We start from the raw sequence: 10,280 nt of genomic DNA on the forward strand, positions 1-10,280 counted from the left end.
TTACTTTACAATTAGGTATTATTGTGCTGTCCATTTTTGAGTTTTTGTATCTAGTCCTGTTGCACAGTCTGTATCCCTTCCGCTCCAATTACCCGTTATCTTACCCTGTTTCTAACTCCTGCTGGACTCTGTTACCAATGACATATTTCAAGTTTATTCTCGAATGTCCATTCACATCAGTGGGACCATACAGTACTTGTCCTTTAGTTTTTGGCTGGACTCACTCAGCATAATATTCTCTAGGTCCATCCATGTTATTACATGCTTCATAAGTTTATCTTGTCTTAAAGCTGCATAATATTCCATCGTATGTATATACCACAGTTTATTTAGCCATTCTTCTGTTGATGGACATTTTGGCTGTTTCCATCTCTTTGCAATTGTAAACAACGCTGCTATAAACATCGGTGTGCAAATGTCCGTCTGTGTCTTTGCCCTCAAGTCCTTTGAGTAGATACCTAGCAATGGTATTGCTGGGTCGTATGGCAATTCTATATTCAGCTTTTTGAGGAACTGCCAAACTGCCTTCCACAATGGTTGCACCATTTGACATTCCCACCAACAGTGGATAAGTGTGCCTCTTTCTCCGCATCCTCTCCAGCACTTGTCATTTTCTGTTTTGTTGATAATGGCCATTCTGGTGGGTGTGAGATGATATCTCATTGTGGTTTTGATTTGCATTTCTCTAATGGCCAGGGACATTGAGCATTTCTTCATGTGCCTCTTGGCCATCCATATTTCCTCTTCTGGTAGGTGTCTGTTCAAGTCTTTTTCCCATTTTGTAATTGGGTTGGCTGTCTTTTTGTTGTTGAGTTGAACAATCTCTTTATATATTCTGGATACTAGACCTTTATCTGATATGTCATTTCCAAATATTATCTCCCATTGTGTAGGCTGTCTTTCTACTTTCTTGATGAAGTTCTTTGATGCACAAAAGTGTTTAATTTTGAGGAGCTCCCATTTATTTATTTCTTTCTTCAGTGCTCTTGCTTTAGGTTTAAGGTCCATAAAACCACCTCCAGTTGTAAGATTCATAAGATATCTCCCTACATTTTCCTCTAACTGTTTTATGGTCTTAGACCTAATGTTTAGATCTTTGATCCATTTTGAGTTAACTTTTGTATAAGGTGTGAGATACGGGTCTTCTTTCATTCTTTTACATATGGATATCCAGTTCTCTAGGCACCATTTATTGAAGAGACTGTTCTGTTCCAGGTGAGTTGGCTTGATTGCCTTATCAAAGATCAAATGTCCATAGATGAGAGGGTCTATATCTGAGCACTCTATTCGATTCCATTGGTCGATATATCTATTTTTATGCCAATACCATGCTGTTTTGACCACTGTGGCTTCATAATATGCCTTAAAGTCCGGCATCGCGAGACCTCCAGCTTCGTTTTTTTTCCTCAAGATGTTTTTAGCAATTCGGGGCATCCTGCCCTTCCAGATAAATTTGCTTATTGGTTTTCTAATTCTGAAAAATAAGTTGTTGGGATTTTGATTGGTATTGCATTGAATCTGTAGATGAGTTTAGGTAGGATTGACATCTTAATTATATTTAGTCTTCCAATCCATGAACACGGTATGCCCTTCCATCTATTTAGGTCTTCTGTGATTTCTTTTAGCAGTTTTTTGTAGTTTTCTTTATATAGGTTTTTTGTCTCTTTGGTTAAATTTATTCCTAGGTATTTTATTCTTTTAGTTGCAATTGTAAATGGGATTCGTTTCTTGATTTCCCCCTCAGCTTGTTCATTACTAGTGTATAGAAAAGCTACAGATTTTTGAATGTTGATCTTGTAGCCTGCTACTTTGCTGTACTCATTTATTAGCTCTAGTAGTTTTGTTGTGGATTTTTCCGGATTTTCGACATATAGTATCATATCATCTGCAAACAGTGATAGTTTTACTTCTTCCTTTCCAATTTTGATGCCTTGTATTTCTTTTTCTTGTCTAATTGCTTTGGCTAGAACTTCTAACACAATGTTGAATAATAGTGGTGATAGTGGACATCCTTGTCTTGTTCCTGATCTTAGGGGGAAAGTTTTCAATTTTTCCCCATTGATGATGATATTAGCTGTGGGTTTTTCATATATTCCCTCTATCATTTTAAGGAAGTTCCCTTGTATTCCTATCTTTTGAAGTGTTTTCAACAGGAAAGGATGTTGAATCTTGTCAAATGCCTTCTCTGCATCAATTGAGATGATCATGTGATTTTTCTGCTTTGATTTGTTGATGTGGTGTATTACATTAATTGATTTTCTTATGTTGAACCATCCTTGCAAACCTGGGATGAATCCTACTTGGTCATGATGTATAATTCTTTTAATGTGTTGTTGGATACGATTTGCTAGAATTTTATTGAGGATTTTTGCATCTATATTCATTAGAGAGATTGGTCTGTAGTTTTCTTTTTTTGTAATATCTTTGGCTGGTTTTGGTATGAGGGTGATGTTGGCTTCATAGAATGAATTAGGTAGTTTTCCCTCCACTTCGATTTTTTTGAAGAGTTTGAGGAGAGTTGGTACTAATTCCTTCTGGAATGTTTGATAGAATTCACATGTGAAGCCATCTGGTCCTGGACTTTTCTTTTTAGGGAGTTTTGGAATGACTAATTCAATCTCTTTACTTGTGATTGGTTTGTTGAGGTCATCTATTTCTTCTTGAGTCAAAGTTGGTTGTTCATATCTTTCCAGGAACCTGTCCATTTCATCTAAATTGTTGTATTTATTAGCGTAAAGTTGTTCATAGTATCCTGTTATTACCTCCTTTATTTCTGTGAGGTCAGTAGTTATGTCTCCTCTTCCATTTCTGATCTTATTTATTTGCATCCTCTCTCTTCTTCTTTTTGTCAATCTTGCTAAGGGCCCATCAATCTTATTGATTTTCTCATAGAACCAACTTCTGGTCTTATTGATTTTCTCTATTGTTTTCATGTTTTCAATTTCATTTATTTCTGCTCTAATCTTTGTTATTTCTTTCCTTTTGCTTGCTTTGGGATTAGTTTGCTGTTCTTTCTCCAGTTCTTCCAAGTGGACAGTTAATTCCTGCATTTTTGCCTTTTCTTCTTTTCTGATATAGGCATTTAGGGCAATAAATTTCCCTCTTAGCACTGCCTTTGCTGCGTCCCATAAGTTTTGATATGTTGTGTTTTCATTTTCATTCGCCTCTAGGTATTTACTAATTTCTCTTGCAATTTCTTCTTTGACCCACTTGTTGTTTAAGAGTGTGTTGTTGAGCCTCCATGTATTTGTGGATTTTCTGGCACTCCGCCTATTATTGATTTCCAACTTCATTCCTTTATGATCCGAGAAAGTGTTGTGTATGATTTCAATCTTTTTAAATTTGTTAAGACTTGCTTTGTGACCCAGCATATGGTCTATCTTTGAGAAAGATCCATGAGCACTTGAAAAAAAGGTGTATCCTGCTGTTGTGGGATGTAATGTCCTATATATGTCTGTTAAGTCTAGCTCATTTATAGTAATATTTAGATTCTCTATTTCTTTATTGATCCTCTGTCTAGATGTCTGTCCATTGATGAGAGTGGTGAATTGAAGTCTCCAACTATTATGGTATATGTGTCTATTTCCCTTTTCAGTGTTTGCAGTGTATTCCTCACGTATTTTGGGGCATTCTGGTTCGGTGCATAAATATTTATGATTGTTATGTCTTCTTGCTTAATTGTTCCTTTTATTAGTATATAGTGTCCTTCTTTGTCTCTTTTAACTGTTTTACATTTGAAGTCTAATTTGTTGGATATTAGTATAGCCACTCCTGCTCTTTTCTGGTTGTTATTTGCATGAAATATCTTTTCCCAACCTCTCACTTTCAACCTATATTTATCTTTGGGTCTAAGATGCGTTTCCTGTAGACAGCATATAGAAGGATCCTGCTTTTTAATCCATTCTGCCAGTCTATGTCTTTTGATTGGGGAATTCAGTCCATTAACATTTAGAGTTATTATTGTTTGGATAATATTTTCCTCTATCATTTTGTCTTTTGTATTATATATATCATATCTGACTTTCCTTCTTTCTACACTCTTCTCCATATCTCTCTCTTCTGTCTTTTTCTATCTGACTCTAGTGCTCCCTTTAGTATTTCTTGCAGAGCTGGTCTCTTGGTCACAAATTCTCTCAGTGACTTTTTGTCTGAGAATGTTTTAATTTCTCCCTCATTTTTGAAGGACAATTTTGCTAGATATAGGAGTCTTGGTTGGCAGTTTTTCTCTTTTAGTAACTTAAATATATCATCCCACTGTCTTCTAGCTTCCATGGTTTCTGCTGAGAAATCTACACATAGTCTTATTGGGTTTCCCTTGTATGTGATGGATTGCTTCTCTCTCGCTGCTTTCAAGATCCTCTCTTTCTCTTTGACCTCTGACATTCTAACTAATAAGTGTCTTGGGGAACGCCTATTTGGGTCTAATCTCTTTGGGGTGTGCTGCACTTCTTGGATCTGTAATTTTAGGTCTTTCATAAGAGTTGGGAAATTTTCAGTGATAATTTCTTCCATTAGTTTTTCTCCTCCTTTTCCCTTCTCTTCTCCTTCTGGGACACCCACAACATGTATATTTGTGTGGTTCATATTGTCCTTGAGTTCCCTGATACCCTGTTCGAATTTTTCCATTCTTTTCCGGATAGTTTCTGTTTCTTTTTAGAATTCAGATGTTGTATCCTCCAAATCACTAATTCTTTCTTCTGTCTCTTTAAATCTATCATTGTAGGTATCCATTGTTTTTTCCATCTTTTCTACTTTATCCTTCACTTCCATAAGCTCTGTGATTTGTTTTTTCAGTTTTTCTATTTCTTCTTTATGTTCAGCCCATGTCTTCTTCATGTCCTCCCTCAATTTATCGATTTCGTTTTTGAAGAGGTTTTCCATTTCTGTTCGTATATTCAGTATTAGTTGTTTCAGCTCCTGTATCTCATTTGAACTATTGGTTTGTTCCTTTGACTGGGCCATATTTTCAATTTTCTGAGCGTGATCCATTATCTTCTGCTGGCGTCTGGGCATTTAATCAGATTTCCCTGGGTGTTGGACCCCACAGGTTGAAAGATTTTTCTGTGAAATCTCTGGGTTCTGTTTTTCTTATCCTGCCCAGTAGGTGGCACTCGTGGCACATGTTTGTCTACGGGATCCACCAGTAAAAGTTGCTGTGGGTCCTGTAACTCTGGAAAACTCTCGCCGTAGGGGAGGTTTGGCAGCCGAAGCATCTTGGAAGAGTGCCAGCCGGCCCAGGGGTCCGAACGCGGGGAGGGTCGCCGGCCACCGCAGCACGTGAGAGCGCCCGACCAAATTTCCTAGTCGGCCCGGGGTGCCAAGCGTGGCGGAAGGGCGCCAGCTGTCGCAGCCCAGGAGAGTGCACTGTTCCCAGGCGGACTGGGGAGTCATGTGTTTGGAAGGGACCCCCTGGTCACCGTTCTCTGCAGTCTGGGGATTTCTGACCCAACTCTTTCAGTTGGTCCGGGGGGCCTCGCGTGGTGGGGATGCCAGCCGCCGCGGCCTGAGGGGACTGCCTGCCCAATTCTGCCAGCTGGCCTGGGAAGGAGGAAGGGAGGGACTCCGGCCGCTTGCCGTCCCGCCCAGGAAAGCCCGCGTCCCTCGGTGTTCTCACCGGAGCTGGTTCTCCCAGACAGTCAGCCGTTCCAGGATGGGGTACGCTGTCCCTTTGATCTCCGTCGTGGCTCCAGGAGCTGCTCTGTATTGTCTCCACTCCCCCAGTAGCTGTTCTGGAGGAGGAAAGGTGAGGGCAGCAAGGCTGTCAAGGCTGGTGGTGGAGGAGCCAGTGAAGGCGGAAGAGGGCACCGTGGTGGTTGGAGAGCTGCCAGAGCAGGAGGGGGAAGAGAGGGGAGGAGGAGGGCGGGCAGGTTGGCTGCTGCAGGGCGTGGGTGCCGCGCGGCGGGCCGGCGGAGAAAGAGCAGGGAGGAGGAGGGCGGGTGGGTCGGCTGCTGCGGGGCGTGGGCGCCGCGCGGCAGGCCGGTGGAGAAAGAGAGGGGAGGAGGAGGGCCTATATATATATTTTTTAATTTTAACATTTGTTCCCCCTGTTATTTATTTATTTATTTTTAATCCATGTATTTTACTCATCTCGGTCCATATTGTAAATAAAAGGAGCACCAGACACAAGGTTTTCATGATCACACATATAGTGAAAGCTATATCATTAAACAATCATCTTCAAGAAACATGGCTAGTGGAACACAGCTCTACAGTTTCAGGCAGTTACCTCTAGCCTCTCTAATACACCTTAAACTAAAAAGGAGATATCTATATAATGCGTGAGAATAACCTCCAGGATAACATCTTGACTATGTATGAGATCTCTCAGCCACTGGCAATTTTGTCTCATTTCTTTCTTCCCTCTTTCGGTTTAGAAGACTTTCTCAATCCCTTGATGCTGAGTCCCAGCTCATTCTAGGATTTCTGTCCCACACTGCCAGGGAGGTTTACACCCCTGGGAGTCATGTCCCATGTAGAGAGGGGGAGGGTGGTGAGTTTGCTTGCCATGATTGAGACATTTATTTTGATGTTTTGTTGTTAGGCACATACATGTTAAGGATGTTATATTTCTTGTAGAATTGACTCCTACATCATTACATAATGCTCCTTTTTATCCCTGATAGCTTTCCTTGTTCTGAAATTTGCTTTGCCTGAAATTGATATACATCCAGCTTTCTTCTGAGTTGTGTTAGCATGGTATATCTTTCCCTTCACTCTACATTTATTCTATCTGTGTCTTTATATTTAAGGTAGGAACTGCCAAACTATCTTCCATAGTGGCTATGCCATTATACATTCCCACCAGCAGTGCAAAAATATTCCAATTTCTCCACATCATCTCCAACATTTATAGTTTCCTGTTTGTTTAATAGCAGCCATTCTTACAGGTGTGAGGTGGTATCTCATTGTAGTCTTGATCTGCATTTCCCTCATAGCTAATGAAAATGAGTGTCTCTTCATGTGCTTTTGAGCCATCTGTTTTTGCTCTTGATTCATTTAGTTGCTCTTTTGAATGGAAATTTATCCTTAATTGACTCCTCAGTTAGGTCATTGCTCATGTATAGAAACATTACTGATCTTTGGACATTGATTTTATATCCCACCACCTTGCTGAATTTATTTATTAGCTCAAGTACCTTTGCTGTAGATTTCTCAGGATTTTCCAAGTATAGTATCATATCATCTGCTAATAATGAAAGTTTTACTTCTTCCTTTCCAATTTGGATACCTTCCAATTCTTTGTCCTGCCTGACTAGCTAGAACTTCTAGTGCAATGTTAAGTAATAGTGGTGACAGAGGGCATGCTTGTCTCATTCCTGATCTTAGGGGGAAAGTTTTAGTTTCTCTCCATTGAATATGATGCTGGCTATGGATTTTTCATATATGCCCTTTATCATACTGAGAAAGTTACCTTTGATTCCTGTCTTTTGAAATGTTTTTTATCAGAAAAGGATGGTGAAGTTTGCCAAATGCTTTTTTCAGCTTCAATCAACATGATCATATAATTCTTTCCTTTTGATTTGTTAATGTGCTATGTTACATTAATTGATTTTCTTGTGTTGAGCCATCCTTGCATTCCTGGTATAAACCCCACTTGGTCGTAGTGTATAATTCTTTTAAGGTGTTGGATTCAGTTTGCTAGCATTTTATTTTGAGAATTTTTGCATCTATATTCATTAGGGAGATTGGCTTGTAATTTTCTTTTCTTATAGCATCTTCATCAGATTTTGGTATTAAAGTGATGTTAGTTTCATAAAGTGAGTTAGGCAGTGTTCTTTTTTCCTCAATTTTTTGGGAAAGTTTGAGCAGAGTTGGTGTTAGTTCTTTTTGGAATGTTTGATAAAATTCCCATGGGAAGCCATCTGGCCCTGGGCTTCTCTTTGTAGGAAGATTTTTGATGACTGATTGTTATCTCTTTACTTGTGATTGGTTTGTTGAGATCTTCTATTTGTTCCTGAATTAGTGTAGCTCATTTGTGTATATCCAGGAATTTGTCCATTTCATCTAAGTTGCCTAGTTTATTGGCAATTAGTTGTTCCTGGTATCCTCTTATGATTTCTTTTATTTCTTCAGGGTCTGTGAAATCATTTCTGGTTTTGTTTATTTGCATCCTCTCTCTCTCTTTTCTTTGTCAGTCTTGCTAGTGACCCATTGATTTTATTGATTTTCTCAAAGAAGCAACTTTTGGTTTAATTGATTCTTACCATTGTTCTTTTGTTCTCCCATTCACTTAACTCAGCTTTAATCTTTGTTATTTCTCTTCTTCTGTTTGCTTTTGGATTAGTTTGCTATTGTTTCTCAAGTTCCTCCAGGTGTGCTGTTAAGTCCTCGATTTTTGCTCTTTCTTATTTTTTAATATAGACATTTAGGACAATAAATTTCCCTCTCAGCACAGCTTTTGCCACATCCCATAAGTTTTGATATGTTGTATCCTCATTTTCACTTGTCTCCAGATTTCCCTAGCAATTTCTTCTTTGACCTACTTGTTGTTTAAGAGTGTGTTGTTTAATCTCCGTATATTTGTGAATGTTCTCGTTCTTTGGTAGTTATTGATTTCCAGATTCATTCCATTGTGGTCAGAGAAAGTGCTTTGAATAATTTCAATGTTTTTAAATTTATAAAGACCTGTTTTGTGCCCCAGCATATGATCTATCCTGGAGAATGTCCATGAGCACTAGAGAAGAATGCACATCCTGGGGTTTTGGGGTGTAATGACCTGTATATGTCTGTTAGGTCTAATTCATTTGTCAAGTTGTTTAACTTCTCTATTTCCTTGTTGATCTTCTGTCCGGTTGTTCTATCTATGGAGGAGAGTGGTGTATTGAAGTCTTCCACTTCAATTGTTGAAACATCTGTCTTCCCTTCTGTTTTGCCAATGTCTGTTTCATGTACTTTGGAGCTCCTTGATTGGGAGCATAAACATCTAGGATTGTTATTTTTTCTTTGTGAATTGTCTGTTTTATTAATATATAGTGTCTCTCTTTGTCTCTTATGATGTCTTTACATTTAAAGTCTATTTTGTCTGATATTAGTATAGCTCCTCCTGTTTTCTTTTGGTTACAACTTGTGTGGAACACCTTTTTCCATCCTTTCATTTTTCAATCTATTTGTATCCTTGTGTCTAAGATGAGTCTCTTGTAAGCAGCTGTATTAGTTAGGGTTCTCTAGAGAAACAGAATCAACAGGGAACACTCGCAAATATAAAATTTATAAAGGTGTCTCACATGACTGCGGGAAGGCAGAGTCCAAAATCCGCAGGGCAGGCTGTGAAGCCGACGATTCCGATGGAGGGTCTGGATAAAGTCCACAGAAGAGGCTCACCAGCCAAAACAGGAAGAGCCTGTCTCTTCTGAATCCTCCTTAAAAGGCTTCCAGTGATCAGATTAAGCATTACTTATTGCAAAAGACACTCCCCTTTGGCTGATTACAAATGGAATCAGCTATGGGTGTAGCTGACATGATCATGGTTTAATTCTATGAAATGTCTTCATTGCAACAGACAGGCCAACACTTGTCTAACCAGACAAACAGGTACCACCACTTGGCCAAGTTGACACATGAACCTGACCGTGACAGCAGCATATAGTTGGATTATATTTCTTAATCCATTCTGCCAATCTGTATCTTTTAATTGGTAAGTTTAGTCTGTTAACATTCAAAGTTATTTTGAAAAGGCATTTCATGGATTCACCATCTCATCTTTGGGATTTTATTTGTCAGATCTATATACTCTTCCATTCTATGTCCTCCTCCAGACCTCCCTCTCCTGTCTTTTTATTTCAGTTGGCAGAACTTCCTTCAGTATTTCTTATAAAGCTGGTCTCTTGTTGACAATTTCTTTCAGCATTTGTTTGTCTGTGAAATTTTTAATCTCTCCCTCAGTTTTGAAGGACAATTTGGCTGGGTACAGAATTCTTGGCTGGAAGTCTTTCTCTTTCAGGATCTTAAATATATCAAACCACTGCCTTCTCACCTCCGTAGTGCCAGTTGAGTAGTCTGAACCCAGTCATATGTGATTATCCTTGCATATAGTCGATTGTCTTTCTCTTGCTTCTCTCAGAATTTTCTGTTTCCCTTCAACATTTGACGAACTGATTAGTATGTGTCTTGGGGAAGGCCTATTTGGATTTATTCTCTCTGGAGTTCATTGGGCTTCTTTGATTTGTGTATTTATGTCCTTTATTAGGGTTGGGAAGTTTTCCCCTATTATATCCTCAACTAATCTTCTTAGCCCTTTACTCTTCTTTTCTCCTTCTGGGAGAAGAGTTGTGCACTTTGTG

This window comes from Tamandua tetradactyla, chromosome 1 (assembly GCF_023851605.1).
Source record: "Tamandua tetradactyla isolate mTamTet1 chromosome 1, mTamTet1.pri, whole genome shotgun sequence".
NCBI classification, from domain to species: Eukaryota; Metazoa; Chordata; class Mammalia; order Pilosa; family Myrmecophagidae; genus Tamandua; species Tamandua tetradactyla.